Source organism: Pongo abelii, chromosome 7 (genome assembly GCF_028885655.2).
Source record: "Pongo abelii isolate AG06213 chromosome 7, NHGRI_mPonAbe1-v2.0_pri, whole genome shotgun sequence".
In the NCBI taxonomy this organism is placed as follows: Eukaryota; Metazoa; Chordata; class Mammalia; order Primates; family Hominidae; genus Pongo; species Pongo abelii.
The window spans coordinates 58,127,765-58,143,845 of record NC_071992.2 but is presented as its reverse complement, the minus strand read 5'-3'; positions in this window follow the sequence as shown (position 1 = coordinate 58,143,845).

The window sequence follows — 16,081 nt, the reverse complement described above, 5'->3', positions numbered from 1 at the left end:
CCCCGGACTCCCAGTCCCCCGGAGTCCCTGCCGCGGGCCGTCGTCCCTGTCCCCATCCCTCTGCCCCTCCCAGACCTCTGTCCTTCCACCAATGGGCTCCCCGAGGCCCCAGCCGCCACTCCCAGTCCCCGGAGACCCTGCCGCCGCCCCTGGCGCCTGTGCCCATCCCTCTGCCCCTCCCAGACCTCTGGCCTTCCACCACTAGCCTCCCCCAGCCCACCTGGACTTCCCCGGCCTCTGACAACAAGGCCAGCCCCCAGGCCCACCAGCCTCCTGATCGTCTTCGTTCTTGGGCCTCTTCCCCTTCTGTGGGGCTGTCTGAACCTCCCCTCCCCCACCCGATTTTTCCCCCGCCCCCGGGGCAGGCGCAGAATAAATGTCTGTATGAAGTTAAAAATTAAAAATAAAAAAAAAGCTAAAAACAACTGAAAGTCCTTTGCTTTTGAATGTGCGCTTACCTGGTTTTCTCTAGAGGCACCACTGTGAGGTGGCTCAAGCCCTTAGGCTCTGGAGTTAGACATCTGGGTTCCCATTCCAATTCCACCACTTACTAGCTTTGTCATATTGGACGCATAACTTTTTTCCGCTTCTACTTCTTGATCTTTCAAGTGTCATCAGAAGATAATTAGACACCCACACAATAGCAATGGGAGATTGTAACACCCCACCGTCAACATGAAACAGATCAACGAGACAGAAAGTTGGAAAGGATATCCAGGAACTGAACTTAGCTCTGCACCAAGCAGACCGAATAGACATCTACATTAACTCTCCACCCCAAATCAACAGAATATACATTCTTCTCAGCACCACATCACACTTATTCCAAAACTGACCACATAGTTGGAAGGAAAGCACTCCTCCGCAAATGCAAAAGAACAGAAATTACAACCAACTGTCTCTCAGACCACAGGGCAGTCAAACTGGACCTCAGGATGAAGAAACTCACTCAAAACCGCTCAACTACACGGAAACGGAGCAATCTGCTCCTGAGTGACTACTGGGTACATAGCGAAATGAAGACAGAATAAAGATGTTCTTTGAAACCAATGAGAACAAAGACACAACATACCAGAATCTCTGGGATACATTGAAAGCAGTGTGTAGCGGGAAACATAGCATTAAATGCCCACAAGAGAAAGCAGGAAAGATCTAAAATGGACACCCTCACGTCCCAATTCAAAGAACCAGGGAAGCAAGAGCAAACACAATGTCTGAATCAGTCAGTCAACTTCCAACAGGGCTCCAAGAGAGAATGAACCACCATGCCTCTTTAAATCCACGTTTCTATTTGGAATCTTCAATGAGAGATGAGACACTAAGCAGCTAGTTTTGGTGGAATGGCTGATTTTGTCAATGTTTTCGGTGTGTGAGTGTGTGTGTGTGTGTGTATGTATAGATAACTAAATTAAACTGATAATCTGGATGCTTACATTGCCATTCATTTAATTTGTGTATGTGAGCCCACGCACACGTATATACACACACACTAACACTTCCAGAACACTGACTTAGTGAAGAACTGGATTTCCAGTGTGTCAGACAAATTTCAGAAAGCGCTGAAGAAGGGCATTTCTGATGGATTTCACCGTTCCTGCAATTTTACTTTCCTTTATAACTTAGAGTTCTTCTCTGGAGATTTAATAGATAAAAGTCTTTTGCAGTGTACGTTATTTCATTTTATTTTTATAATTTATTTAAATTGTCATTTTAAATTGACAAATAAAAATGATATATATTTATGGTGTACAACATGATGTTTCGTATATGTATACATTGTGGAATGACACAAAAATCAAGCTAATTAACACATTCGTTTCCTCACATACTGATTTTATGGTGATGAGAACATGTTTCAAATCTACTCTGATAGCACATTTCAAGTATACAGTCCATAGTTACCCACTGTAGTTGCCGTGCTGTTCAACATATCTCTAGAACTATTCGTATCTGAAATTTTGTATCATTAGACTAACATCTCCCAATCCCTCCCCGGCCCCTGCCTCGGGTAAGCAGCGTCCTGCTCTCTACGACTCTGAGTTCCACTTTTTTACATTGCACATAGAAGGGAGATCGTGCAGTATTTGTATTTCTGTGTTTGCTTTTTTAAACTTTATGATGTATTGATGTATTTTTTCAGACAGTGTCGGAGTCTGTCACCAAGGCTGGAGTACAGTGACACAAACACGGCTCACCACGGCCTCCACCTCCCGGGGTCAAGAGATCCTCCCACTTCAGCCTCCTGAGTAGCTAGGACTACAGGCGTCCAACACCACACCTGGCTAATTTTTGTATTTTTTGTAGAGATGGTTGATCTCCAACTCCTGGGCTCAACTCTTCCTCCTCCCTTCTCCTCCCAAAGTCCTGGGATTACAGGCCTGAGCCACTGTGTCTGGCCTTTGCTTTATTTCACACAGTAGAACATCCTCTAGGCTCATTCATGTTGCTAATGATAAGATTTCTTTCTTTTTCAAGGCTGAATAGGATTCTATTGGATATATATACCTATATATATAGATAGATAGATAGATATATATACATTTATTATTATTGTTTTGGGGGGGATATGGTTTCGCTCGTGTTCCCCGGGCTGGAGTGCAGTGGCATGATTTCGGCTCACTACAACTTCTGCCTCCCAGGCTGAAGTGATTCTCCTGCCTGAGCTGAGATTAAAGGCATGTCCCATCATGTGCGGCCAATTTTGTGTTTCTAGGGGAGATGGGTTTTCACCATGTTGGCCAGGCTGGTCTCGAACTCCAACAATTCTACTTCAACTATTTATTGGATACAAATATTTATGTGTGAGAAACAAGATTTTCAAGAGTGAAAGATTTAAAAACGACTTAATTGTACATCAGTAAGAGGCTGGCTAACTAAATCAGAGTACGTTCATCCTTACAGAAGAATACTATGCAGCTAGAACAAAACCAAATGGAGGAAACTCTTCCGAATGGTAAATTGGAATGATGTTCAAGACTTATTGTAAAATAAGTTTACAGTAAGGTGTAAGGTACCTTATGGCAAAATTCTCTCAGAAATGTGTGTGTGGATTTCAAGTCATCCCAGTCCTAGAACATTGTGCTCTTTAGAGATGCCATACCTGTCTTTCCCTTTGTAATATCAAAGCAGTAATATCTTCTCTGGAGGCTTGTTGGGTGAATTGAATGGAAGAAAGTTAAGGAGGTACCAGAACCATTGCTGTTTCCCCTCCATAGCCCTGCCACCCACTAAAGAAAGTGGGATGAGATTACTTAATGGTTTCCCATTAAGTTGTATTTCCAAATATCATGATTACCATTTGCATGTAGTTGGTATGGAGCTTCGTGAGTGTGTGCTTCGTTTATTATGCATCACGTTCAGCTCCTTGTTATTTGCCTCCTAGTTATCATAGTAAAACTCTACTCCTCTACTCCGAGGAGCCCCTACCATCCGTATCGTCACTTTCCGGCCTAGCACTCTTCATGCTCCTTCGTTTAAAGCATTCTACATTGGGCAAATGAATCTTGGAAGGCAAAAGCTACTGAATTTAGCGAGTTTGTGGAGGCGTTCCCACCGATCAGCCAGGTGGAGTTCCACACACCCGATGACTGCACAACTCCTATAAGGCAGCAATATGCTGCAAACCCAGACGGCCACTCTTCTCACCCCTCGTCCCTTTGCTGTTCTGGATAATGAGGTCAATAGTCACCTAGGCAACTTGCAAAACTAACTGAAATGGAGAAAGGCCTTCCGGCTGGTGACTAGCCGAGGTCCACCTGGCCCCAATAAGCTGCTGAACAAGAAGGGCTGCCAGAAATTTCCCCCTAGGGAATTTGGTGGAGACGAAGACCTGCTCACTGGACAACGGTTCCTCCCAGGATACCCCCAAGCTGAAGAAGCGGGCTCTGAACCACCCCCTTTCACCCTCCTTTTCCCCACCCTGGCCTGCTGAAGGTGCGCGTCAGGATGCGGACTACTGAGCCCTAAAGAAATAAGTCCTTCCACTTTGACCCCACGGAGGATTGCCTGTGCGGATCTTCAACGAGTCTACCAGTGTCTAGACACGGGAGCAGTTCTGTCTGGCACAGCAGCTCCCTCAAGGAAGACAAGAGTGAGGAGAAAGGAAACTCAAGTCTGACCATTCTGTCCTGGGAGACAAGAGGAGGATCTCATCTCTCATCTTTCCAAGCAAGGCAACGAGGCTTTCTCTCATCTTTCCAAGCAAGGCAACGGGACTTTCTCTCATCTTTCCAAGCAAGGCAAGGAGACTTTCTCTCATGAGGAAACAAAAAGAAGTTGGAAGGAACGAAACTAGCCTGGAAGGTGAATTCCTAAGGATTGCCCATTGAAACTGACAAAATGGCCCTTGTTTGATGAGAGGAATGAGCAGAGCATTGATGTGGTCAAAAAGGACTCGAGTGAGACTTTCCCAGCATGTTTCTACCAAAGCTTTGTCTAAGTTTCGCAAAACACTCTCCTAATAAGCAGATGTTTGGCTCTTCAGAAAGTCAACATGCAAAATGCCTTGAGCGTCCCATAACACTGATGCCATGATGTTGCCTTTGGTCTGCCCTCCTTTTCCTTTGACTGGACCACTGCCATCTCTTGGTAGCCATCGCTTTGATGACGCTTTGTCTTCAGGATCATATTGGCAAAGCCATGTTCCAAATTCCGGTTACAATTTGTCAAAGAGATGCCTCAGGATCGTGATCCCTCCTGTTGAAAATTTCCATTGATAGCTCTCGTCGTCACTGCAGCTGATCTGGGCACAATGGTTTTCACAGCCACTGCAGGATTCATCTTCCACATCTTCTCATCTCTTCTTGAAACAAGCCATACCTCCGTAAAGAGTTGATTTCTTTGGGCTAGTGTCCTTAGAAGCTTTTCTTCAAACATCAATGATTTCTTCATTCTTCCACCCAAGCTTCACCGTCAATTGGATGCTTGCTCTCGCTGCAATTTTAGCGGAATTCAAGTTGCACTGATAGGAGGCCTTTTCAGTGGATGTCTCATCCTTCTTAGTGCCTCCAATGAGATCCAGTTCAGAAAGGTTGTAAGAAGTTAGTACATGTTTATTTTAGTGAAAACGAATTGAAATCCATGCATAGATTTCTCACCATGTACATTTTCTATGAACTTTCGGAAGACCCCCTGTACTGAATATTGCCCAAATCCTGGGAGAGAAGTGGATGCGGTCCACTTCCTGTCTTCAGTTTGCCCACAGTGGAGGAGTGCACAGAGCAGGGAAAGGCAACCCCAGAGAGAGGCATGCCCTCCAGCATGCAGCAGACTGCTGGCCCAGTCCTGGCTCCATGGGTTGCTGTGTGGGCCCAGCAAGCTGACCAACCTCCCTGAACCTTAATTTAATCCTAGGTAGCCCAATTCCACTCGCTATTATAGGACTGCTGTGCAGGGACAGTCAATTAACTTAAGAAAAGGAACCTAGCTCCAAGGTTGGCAACCGGGAATTCCAGTTGATTCCATGGGCGGACCCCCTGAGGAATTCCCAAGCTGAAGTCTCGTGGAAGATGAGGTTCAGTGTGACTAGACTGAAGCACCAATCCAATGAAGGGGAAGTCCCACCCACTCTGCCCTGTGCCTGTATAAAGGTGAGGCGGGGCGGCCGCGCCACTCATTGAAGCCGCCAGTTGGGAGAGGAGCAGAGCCAGGCCGGTACTCCCGAAGGCAGCAAGATGTTGCGAGCCACAGCTCCCTGCTGGTTCCCACCTGCATACCCAGAAGCTAAGAAGGTGGCCGAGGAGGCGGCCCACGAGGCAAGCCGCCATTTGGGAGAGGAGCAGAGCCAGGTCGGTGTTCCCGAAGGCAGCAAGATGTTGCGAGCCACAGCTCCCTGCTGGTTCCCACCTGCATGCCCAGAAGCCCAGAAGGCGGCCGAGGAGGCGGCCCTCGAGGCAAGCCGCCAGTTGGGAGAGGAGCAGAGCCAGGCCGGTGCTCCCGAAGGCAGCAAGACGTTGCGAACCACAGCTCCCTGCTGGTTCCCACCTGCATACCCAGAAGCTAAGAAGGTGGCCGAGGAGGCGCCCCACGAGGCAAGCCGCCATTTGGGAGTGGAGCAGAGCCAGGTCGGTGTTCCCGAAGGCAGCAAGATGTTGCGAGCCACAGCTCCCTGCTGGTTCCCTCCTGCATACCCAGAAGCCAAGAAGGTGGCCGAGGAGGCGGCCCTCGAGGCTCCAGAATTCCCACTGCCCTCTCATCAGCCTGCCCAGAGCTTCGGGCTCTGCGTGCCCCAGATGCACAACCAGGCCTCAGCACTCGTGGACATCCGGGCGGAGCCCCAGAATAGGGGTCCGGCGGTGCCCCCAGCGTGGCCCAAGATGGCGACGGAGGCGTGGTACTTCCCCGCGCAGAGGGGGTCGGCCTGCTGCTTGCCAGCCGCCCCAAGGCTGACAGAGAGGCCCTGTGGAGTCCGCATCTCAGCCCCCAGGGAGAGGAAGAGGATCGCCCACTTTCCCAGCCCCTGCTTGGTCGCAGGTCGCACCGATGCCAAGAGAACCCGGGTGGCCAGCAGCAGCCAACGCTCCAATGGCTCCAGGGTCGGCACACAGCCACGGAAGACTGGTCGCAACAGACGGGGGAGGGCATGCAAGACCTCCACCACACTCAGCTCTAAGCGAATCGTCCGTCGTCCATCCTTACCGACTTGGAAGAAACCCATTATCCTCCGAAGGTCTCGCTGCCAAGTCCCCACCGTCATCCGCCGAGGCTATCTCCAACTGTTCACCAAAGAGTGTCTCAAGTTCTGCGCCTCCAAGCAGGAGGCCGAGGAGAAGGCGCTGAACGAGGAGAAGGTGGCCTACGACTGCAGCCCCAACAAGAACATGTACCTGAATGTGGTCCTGAACACCCTCAAGAGACTGAAGGGCCTGACCCCCAGCTCCATGCCGGGCCTCAGCAGGGCCGCCCTGTACAGCCGCCTCCAGGAGTTCCTGCTCACCCAGGACCAGCTCAAGGAGAACGGCTACCCCTTCCCGCACCCCGAGCGGCCCGGAGGCGCCGTCCTCTTCACTGGCCAGGGGAAGGGGCCCGGCGACTCCTCCTGCAGGGTCTGCTGCCGTTGTGGCACCCACTACCTGGTGTCCTCCTCGGGCCGCTGTCTACGCGACCAGTTGTGTTATTATCACTGGGGGCGGGTCCGCTCCAGCCAAGTGGCTGCAGGCCGGGTTAGCCAGTACACCTGCTGTGCAGCTGCTCCTGGCTCAGTGGGCTGCCAGGTGGCAAAGCAGCACGTGCGGGACGGCCGCAAGGAGAGCCTCCATGGCTTCGTGAAGACCTTCAAGAAAGAGTTTTCCACAGACGCTTATCCAGGAATCTACGCCTTGGACTGTGAGATGTGCTACACCACGCATGGCCTGGAGCTGACCCGCGTCACCGTGGTGGACGCCGACATGCAAGTGGTGTACGACACCTTCGTCAAGCCCGACAACGAGATCGTGGACTACAACACCAGGTTTTCCGGAGTGACCGAGGCCGACGTCGCCAAGACGAGCGTCACGTTGCCCGAAGTCCAAGCCATCCTGCTGAGCTTTTTCAGCGCCCAAACCATCCTCATCGGGCACAGCCTGGAGAGCGATCTGCTGGCCCTCAAGCTGATCCACAGCACCGTGGTGGACACGGCCGTGCTCTTCCCGCACTACCTGGGTTTCCCCTACAAGCGTTCCCTCAGGAATCTCGCGGCCGACTACCTGGGACAGATCATCCAGGACAGCCAGGACGGCCACAACTCCAGCGAGGACGCAAACGCCTGCCTGCAGCTGGCGATGTGGAATGTTCGACAACGCGCCCAGAACCAGCCACGCCACCGGTCCGCCTCTCCCGCCGCCCTGGCCTGTCCTGAGCCCCAGGCCTCTTCCCAAACTGCCATCGATCCCGAGAGCTAGCCCTGTCCACCTCGCCGCAAAGCGAAAGAAACTGGAGCAGCCGGCGGCAGGAGAGGGCCAAAAGCCAAGACTAACCCCGACCCCGGACTCCCAGTCCCCCGGAGTCCCTGCCGCGGGCCGTCGTCCCTGTCCCCATCCCTCTGCCCCTCCCAGACCTCTGTCCTTCCACCAATGGGCTCCCCGAGGCCCCAGCCGCCACTCCCAGTCCCCGGAGACCCTGCCGCCGCCCCTGGCGCCTGTGCCCATCCCTCTGCCCCTCCCAGACCTCTGGCCTTCCACCACTAGCCTCCCCCAGCCCACCTGGACTTCCCCGGCCTCTGACAACAAGGCCAGCCCCCAGGCCCACCAGCCTCCTGATCGTCTTCGTTCTTGGGCCTCTTCCCCTTCTGTGGGGCTGTCTGAACCTCCCCTCCCCCACCCGATTTTTCCCCCGCCCCCGGGGCAGGCGCAGAATAAATGTCTGTATGAAGTTAAAAATTAAAAATAAAAAAAAAGCTAAAAACAACTGAAAGTCCTTTGCTTTTGAATGTGCGCTTACCTGGTTTTCTCTAGAGGCACCACTGTGAGGTGGCTCAAGCCCTTAGGCTCTGGAGTTAGACATCTGGGTTCCCATTCCAATTCCACCACTTACTAGCTTTGTCATATTGGACGCATAACTTTTTTCCGCTTCTACTTCTTGATCTTTCAAGTGTCATCAGAAGATAATTAGACACCCACACAATAGCAATTGGAGATTTTAACACCCCACCGTCAACATGAAACAGATCAACGAGACAGAAAGTTGGAAAGGATATCCAGGAACTGAACTTAGCTCTGCACCAAGCAGACCGAATAGACATCTACATTAACTCTCCACCCCAAATCAACAGAATATACATTCTTCTCAGCACCACATCACACTTATTCCAAAACTGACCACATAGTTGGAAGGAAAGCACTCCTCCGCAAATGCAAAAGAACAGAAATTACAACCAACTGTCTCTCAGACCACAGGGCAGTCAAACTGGACCTCAGGATGAAGAAACTCACTCAAAACCGCTCAACTACACGGAAACGGAGCAATCTGCTCCTGAGTGACTACTGGGTACATAGCGAAATGAAGACAGAATAAAGATGTTCTTTGAAACCAATGAGAACAAAGACACAACATACCAGAATCTCTGGGATACATTGAAAGCAGTGTGTAGCGGGAAACATAGCATTAAATGCCCACAAGAGAAAGCAGGAAAGATCTAAAATGGACACCCTCACGTCCCAATTCAAAGAACCAGGGAAGCAAGAGCAAACACAATGTCTGAATCAGTCAGTCAACTTCCAACAGGGCTCCAAGAGAGAATGAACCACCATGCCTCTTTAAATCCACGTTTCTATTTGGAATCTTCAATGAGAGATGAGACACTAAGCAGCTAGTTTTGGTGGAATGGCTGATTTTGTCAATGTTTTCGGTGTGTGAGTGTGTGTGTGTGTGTGTATGTATAGATAACTAAATTAAACTGATAATCTGGATGCTTACATTGCCATTCATTTAATTTGTGTATGTGAGCCCACGCACACGTATATACACACACACTAACACTTCCAGAACACTGACTTAGTGAAGAACTGGATTTCCAGTGTGTCAGACAAATTTCAGAAAGCGCTGAAGAAGGGCATTTCTGATGGATTTCACCGTTCCTGCAATTTTACTTTCCTTTATAACTTAGAGTTCTTCTCTGGAGATTTAATAGATAAAAGTCTTTTGCAGTGTACGTTATTTCATTTTATTTTTATAATTTATTTAAATTGTCATTTTAAATTGACAAATAAAAATGATATATATTTATGGTGTACAACATGATGTTTCGTATATGTATACATTGTGGAATGACACAAAAATCAAGCTAATTAACACATTCGTTTCCTCACATACTGATTTTATGGTGATGAGAACATGTTTCAAATCTACTCTGATAGCACATTTCAAGTATACAGTCCATAGTTACCCACTGTAGTTGCCGTGCTGTTCAACATATCTCTAGAACTATTCGTATCTGAAATTTTGTATCATTAGACTAACATCTCCCAATCCCTCCCCGGCCCCTGCCTCGGGTAAGCAGCGTCCTGCTCTCTACGACTCTGAGTTCCACTTTTTTACATTGCACATAGAAGGGAGATCGTGCAGTATTTGTATTTCTGTGTTTGCTTTTTTAAACTTTATGATGTATTGATGTATTTTTTCAGACAGTGTCGGAGTCTGTCACCAAGGCTGGAGTACAGTGACACAAACACGGCTCACCACGGCCTCCACCTCCCGGGGTCAAGAGATCCTCCCACTTCAGCCTCCTGAGTAGCTAGGACTACAGGCGTCCAACACCACACCTGGCTAATTTTTGTATTTTTTGTAGAGATGGTTGATCTCCAACTCCTGGGCTCAACTCTTCCTCCTCCCTTCTCCTCCCAAAGTCCTGGGATTACAGGCCTGAGCCACTGTGTCTGGCCTTTGCTTTATTTCACACAGTAGAACATCCTCTAGGCTCATTCATGTTGCTAATGATAAGATTTCTTTCTTTTTCAAGGCTGAATAGGATTCTATTGGATATATATACCTATATATATAGATAGATAGATAGATATATATACATTTATTATTATTGTTTTGGGGGGGATATGGTTTCGCTCGTGTTCCCCGGGCTGGAGTGCAGTGGCATGATTTCGGCTCACTACAACTTCTGCCTCCCAGGCTGAAGTGATTCTCCTGCCTGAGCTGAGATTAAAGGCATGTCCCATCATGTGCGGCCAATTTTGTGTTTCTAGGGGAGATGGGTTTTCACCATGTTGGCCAGGCTGGTCTCGAACTCCAACAATTCTACTTCAACTATTTATTGGATACAAATATTTATGTGTGAGAAACAAGATTTTCAAGAGTGAAAGATTTAAAAACGACTTAATTGTACATCAGTAAGAGGCTGGCTAACTAAATCAGAGTACGTTCATCCTTACAGAAGAATACTATGCAGCTAGAACAAAACCAAATGGAGGAAACTCTTCCGAATGGTAAATTGGAATGATGTTCAAGACTTATTGTAAAATAAGTTTACAGTAAGGTGTAAGGTACCTTATGGCAAAATTCTCTCAGAAATGTGTGTGTGGATTTCAAGTCATCCCAGTCCTAGAACATTGTGCTCTTTAGAGATGCCATACCTGTCTTTCCCTTTGTAATATCAAAGCAGTAATATCTTCTCTGGAGGCTTGTTGGGTGAATTGAATGGAAGAAAGTTAAGGAGGTACCAGAACCATTGCTGTTTCCCCTCCATAGCCCTGCCACCCACTAAAGAAAGTGGGATGAGATTACTTAATGGTTTCCCATTAAGTTGTATTTCCAAATATCATGATTACCATTTGCATGTAGTTGGTATGGAGCTTCGTGAGTGTGTGCTTCGTTTATTATGCATCACGTTCAGCTCCTTGTTATTTGCCTCCTAGTTATCATAGTAAAACTCTACTCCTCTACTCCGAGGAGCCCCTACCATCCGTATCGTCACTTTCCGGCCTAGCACTCTTCATGCTCCTTCGTTTAAAGCATTCTACATTGGGCAAATGAATCTTGGAAGGCAAAAGCTACTGAATTTAGCGAGTTTGTGGAGGCGTTCCCACCGATCAGCCAGGTGGAGTTCCACACACCCGATGACTGCACAACTCCTATAAGGCAGCAATATGCTGCAAACCCAGACGGCCACTCTTCTCACCCCTCGTCCCTTTGCTGTTCTGGATAATGAGGTCAATAGTCACCTAGGCAACTTGCAAAACTAACTGAAATGGAGAAAGGCCTTCCGGCTGGTGACTAGCCGAGGTCCACCTGGCCCCAATAAGCTGCTGAACAAGAAGGGCTGTCAGAAATTTCCCCCTAGGGAATTTGGTGGAGACGAAGACCTGCTCACTGGACAACGGTTCCTCCCAGGATACCCCCAAGCTGAAGAAGCGGGCTCTGAACCACCCCCTTTCACCCTCCTTTTCCCCACCCTGGCCTGCTGAAGGTGCGCGTCAGGATGCGGACTACTGAGCCCTAAAGAAATAAGTCCTTCCACTTTGACCCCACGGAGGATTGCCTGTGCGGATCTTCAACGAGTCTACCAGTGTCTAGACACGGGAGCAGTTCTGTCTGGCACAGCAGCTCCCTCAAGGAAGACAAGAGTGAGGAGAAAGGAAACTCAAGTCTGACCATTCTGTCCTGGGAGACAAGAGGAGGATCTCATCTCTCATCTTTCCAAGCAAGGCAACGAGGCTTTCTCTCATCTTTCCAAGCAAGGCAACGGGACTTTCTCTCATCTTTCCAAGCAAGGCAAGGAGACTTTCTCTCATGAGGAAACAAAAAGAAGTTGGAAGGAACGAAACCAGCCTGGAAGGTGAATTCCTAAGGATTGCCCATTGAAACTGACAAAATGGCCCTTGTTTGATGAGAGGAATGAGCAGAGCATTGATGTGGTCAAAAAGGACTCGAGTGAGACTTTCCCAGCATGTTTCTACCAAAGCTTTGTCTAAGTTTCGCAAAACACTCTCCTAATAAGCAGATGTTTGGCTCTTCAGAAAGTCAACATGCAAAATGCCTTGAGCGTCCCATAACACTGATGCCATGATGTTGCCTTTGGTCTGCCCTCCTTTTCCTTTGACTGGACCACTGCCATCTCTTGGTAGCCATCGCTTTGATGACGCTTTGTCTTCAGGATCATATTGGCAAAGCCATGTTCCAAATTCCGGTTACAATTTGTCAAAGAGATGCCTCAGGATCGTGATCCCTCCTGTTGAAAATTTCCATTGATAGCTCTCGTCGTCACTGCAGCTGATCTGGGCACAATGGTTTTCACAGCCACTGCAGGATTCATCTTCCACATCTTCTCATCTCTTCTTGAAACAAGCCATACCTCCGTAAAGAGTTGATTTCTTTGGGCTAGTGTCCTTAGAAGCTTTTCTTCAAACATCAATGATTTCTTCATTCTTCCACCCAAGCTTCACCGTCAATTGGATGCTTGCTCTCGCTGCAATTTTAGCGGAATTCAAGTTGCACTGATAGGAGGCCTTTTCAGTGGATGTCTCATCCTTCTTAGTGCCTCCAATGAGATCCAGTTCAGAAAGGTTGTAAGAAGTTAGTACATGTTTATTTTAGTGAAAACGAATTGAAATCCATGCATAGATTTCTCACCATGTACATTTTCTATGAACTTTCGGAAGACCCCCTGTACTGAATATTGCCCAAATCCTGGGAGAGAAGTGGATGCGGTCCACTTCCTGTCTTCAGTTTGCCCACAGTGGAGGAGTGCACAGAGCAGGGAAAGGCAACCCCAGAGAGAGGCATGCCCTCCAGCATGCAGCAGACTGCTGGCCCAGTCCTGGCTCCATGGGTTGCTGTGTGGGCCCAGCAAGCTGACCAACCTCCCTGAACCTTAATTTAATCCTAGGTAGCCCAATTCCACTCGCTATTATAGGACTGCTGTGCAGGGACAGTCAATTAACTTAAGAAAAGGAACCTAGCTCCAAGGTTGGCAACCGGGAATTCCAGTTGATTCCATGGGCGGACCCCCTGAGGAATTCCCAAGCTGAAGTCTCGTGGAAGATGAGGTTCAGTGTGACTAGACTGAAGCACCAATCCAATGAAGGGGAAGTCCCACCCACTCTGCCCTGTGCCTGTATAAAGGTGAGGCGGGGCGGCCGCGCCACTCATTGAAGCCGCCAGTTGGGAGAGGAGCAGAGCCAGGCCGGTACTCCCGAAGGCAGCAAGATGTTGCGAGCCACAGCTCCCTGCTGGTTCCCACCTGCATACCCAGAAGCTAAGAAGGTGGCCGAGGAGGCGGCCCACGAGGCAAGCCGCCATTTGGGAGAGGAGCAGAGCCAGGTCGGTGTTCCCGAAGGCAGCAAGATGTTGCGAGCCACAGCTCCCTGCTGGTTCCCACCTGCATGCCCAGAAGCCCAGAAGGCGGCCGAGGAGGCGGCCCTCGAGGCAAGCCGCCAGTTGGGAGAGGAGCAGAGCCAGGCCGGTGCTCCCGAAGGCAGCAAGACGTTGCGAACCACAGCTCCCTGCTGGTTCCCACCTGCATACCCAGAAGCTAAGAAGGTGGCCGAGGAGGCGCCCCACGAGGCAAGCCGCCATTTGGGAGTGGAGCAGAGCCAGGTCGGTGTTCCCGAAGGCAGCAAGATGTTGCGAGCCACAGCTCCCTGCTGGTTCCCTCCTGCATACCCAGAAGCCAAGAAGGTGGCCGAGGAGGCGGCCCTCGAGGCTCCAGAATTCCCACTGCCCTCTCATCAGCCTGCCCAGAGCTTCGGGCTCTGCGTGCCCCAGATGCACAACCAGGCCTCAGCACTCGTGGACATCCGGGCGGAGCCCCAGAATAGGGGTCCGGCGGTGCCCCCAGCGTGGCCCAAGATGGCGACGGAGGCGTGGTACTTCCCCGCGCAGAGGGGGTCGGCCTGCTGCTTGCCAGCCGCCCCAAGGCTGACAGAGAGGCCCTGTGGAGTCCGCATCTCAGCCCCCAGGGAGAGGAAGAGGATCGCCCACTTTCCCAGCCCCTGCTTGGTCGCAGGTCGCACCGATGCCAAGAGAACCCGGGTGGCCAGCAGCAGCCAACGCTCCAATGGCTCCAGGGTCGGCACACAGCCACGGAAGACTGGTCGCAACAGACGGGGGAGGGCATGCAAGACCTCCACCACACTCAGCTCTAAGCGAATCGTCCGTCGTCCATCCTTACCGACTTGGAAGAAACCCATTATCCTCCGAAGGTCTCGCTGCCAAGTCCCCACCGTCATCCGCCGAGGCTATCTCCAACTGTTCACCAAAGAGTGTCTCAAGTTCTGCGCCTCCAAGCAGGAGGCCGAGGAGAAGGCGCTGAACGAGGAGAAGGTGGCCTACGACTGCAGCCCCAACAAGAACATGTACCTGAATGTGGTCCTGAACACCCTCAAGAGACTGAAGGGCCTGACCCCCAGCTCCATGCCGGGCCTCAGCAGGGCCGCCCTGTACAGCCGCCTCCAGGAGTTCCTGCTCACCCAGGACCAGCTCAAGGAGAACGGCTACCCCTTCCCGCACCCCGAGCGGCCCGGAGGCGCCGTCCTCTTCACTGGCCAGGGGAAGGGGCCCGGCGACTCCTCCTGCAGGGTCTGCTGCCGTTGTGGCACCCACTACCTGGTGTCCTCCTCGGGCCGCTGTCTACGCGACCAGTTGTGTTATTATCACTGGGGGCGGGTCCGCTCCAGCCAAGTGGCTGCAGGCCGGGTTAGCCAGTACACCTGCTGTGCAGCTGCTCCTGGCTCAGTGGGCTGCCAGGTGGCAAAGCAGCACGTGCGGGACGGCCGCAAGGAGAGCCTCCATGGCTTCGTGAAGACCTTCAAGAAAGAGTTTTCCACAGACGCTTATCCAGGAATCTACGCCTTGGACTGTGAGATGTGCTACACCACGCATGGCCTGGAGCTGACCCGCGTCACCGTGGTGGACGCCGACATGCAAGTGGTGTACGACACCTTCGTCAAGCCCGACAACGAGATCGTGGACTACAACACCAGGTTTTCCGGAGTGACCGAGGCCGACGTCGCCAAGACGAGCGTCACGTTGCCCGAAGTCCAAGCCATCCTGCTGAGCTTTTTCAGCGCCCAAACCATCCTCATCGGGCACAGCCTGGAGAGCGATCTGCTGGCCCTCAAGCTGATCCACAGCACCGTGGTGGACACGGCCGTGCTCTTCCCGCACTACCTGGGTTTCCCCTACAAGCGTTCCCTCAGGAATCTCGCGGCCGACTACCTGGGACAGATCATCCAGGACAGCCAGGACGGCCACAACTCCAGCGAGGACGCAAACGCCTGCCTGCAGCTGGCGATGTGGAATGTTCGACAACGCGCCCAGAACCAGCCACGCCACCGGTCCGCCTCTCCCGCCGCCCTGGCCTGTCCTGAGCCCCAGGCCTCTTCCCAAACTGCCATCGATCCCGAGAGCTAGCCCTGTCCACCTCGCCGCAAAGCGAAAGAAACTGGAGCAGCCGGCGGCAGGAGAGGGCCAAAAGCCAAGACTAACCCCGACCCCGGACTCCCAGTCCCCCGGAGTCCCTGCCGCGGGCCGTCGTCCCTGTCCCCATCCCTCTGCCCCTCCCAGACCTCTGTCCTTCCACCAATGGGCTCCCCGAGGCCCCAGCCGCCACTCCCAGTCCCCGGAGACCCTGCCGCCGCCCCTGGCGCCTGTGCCCATC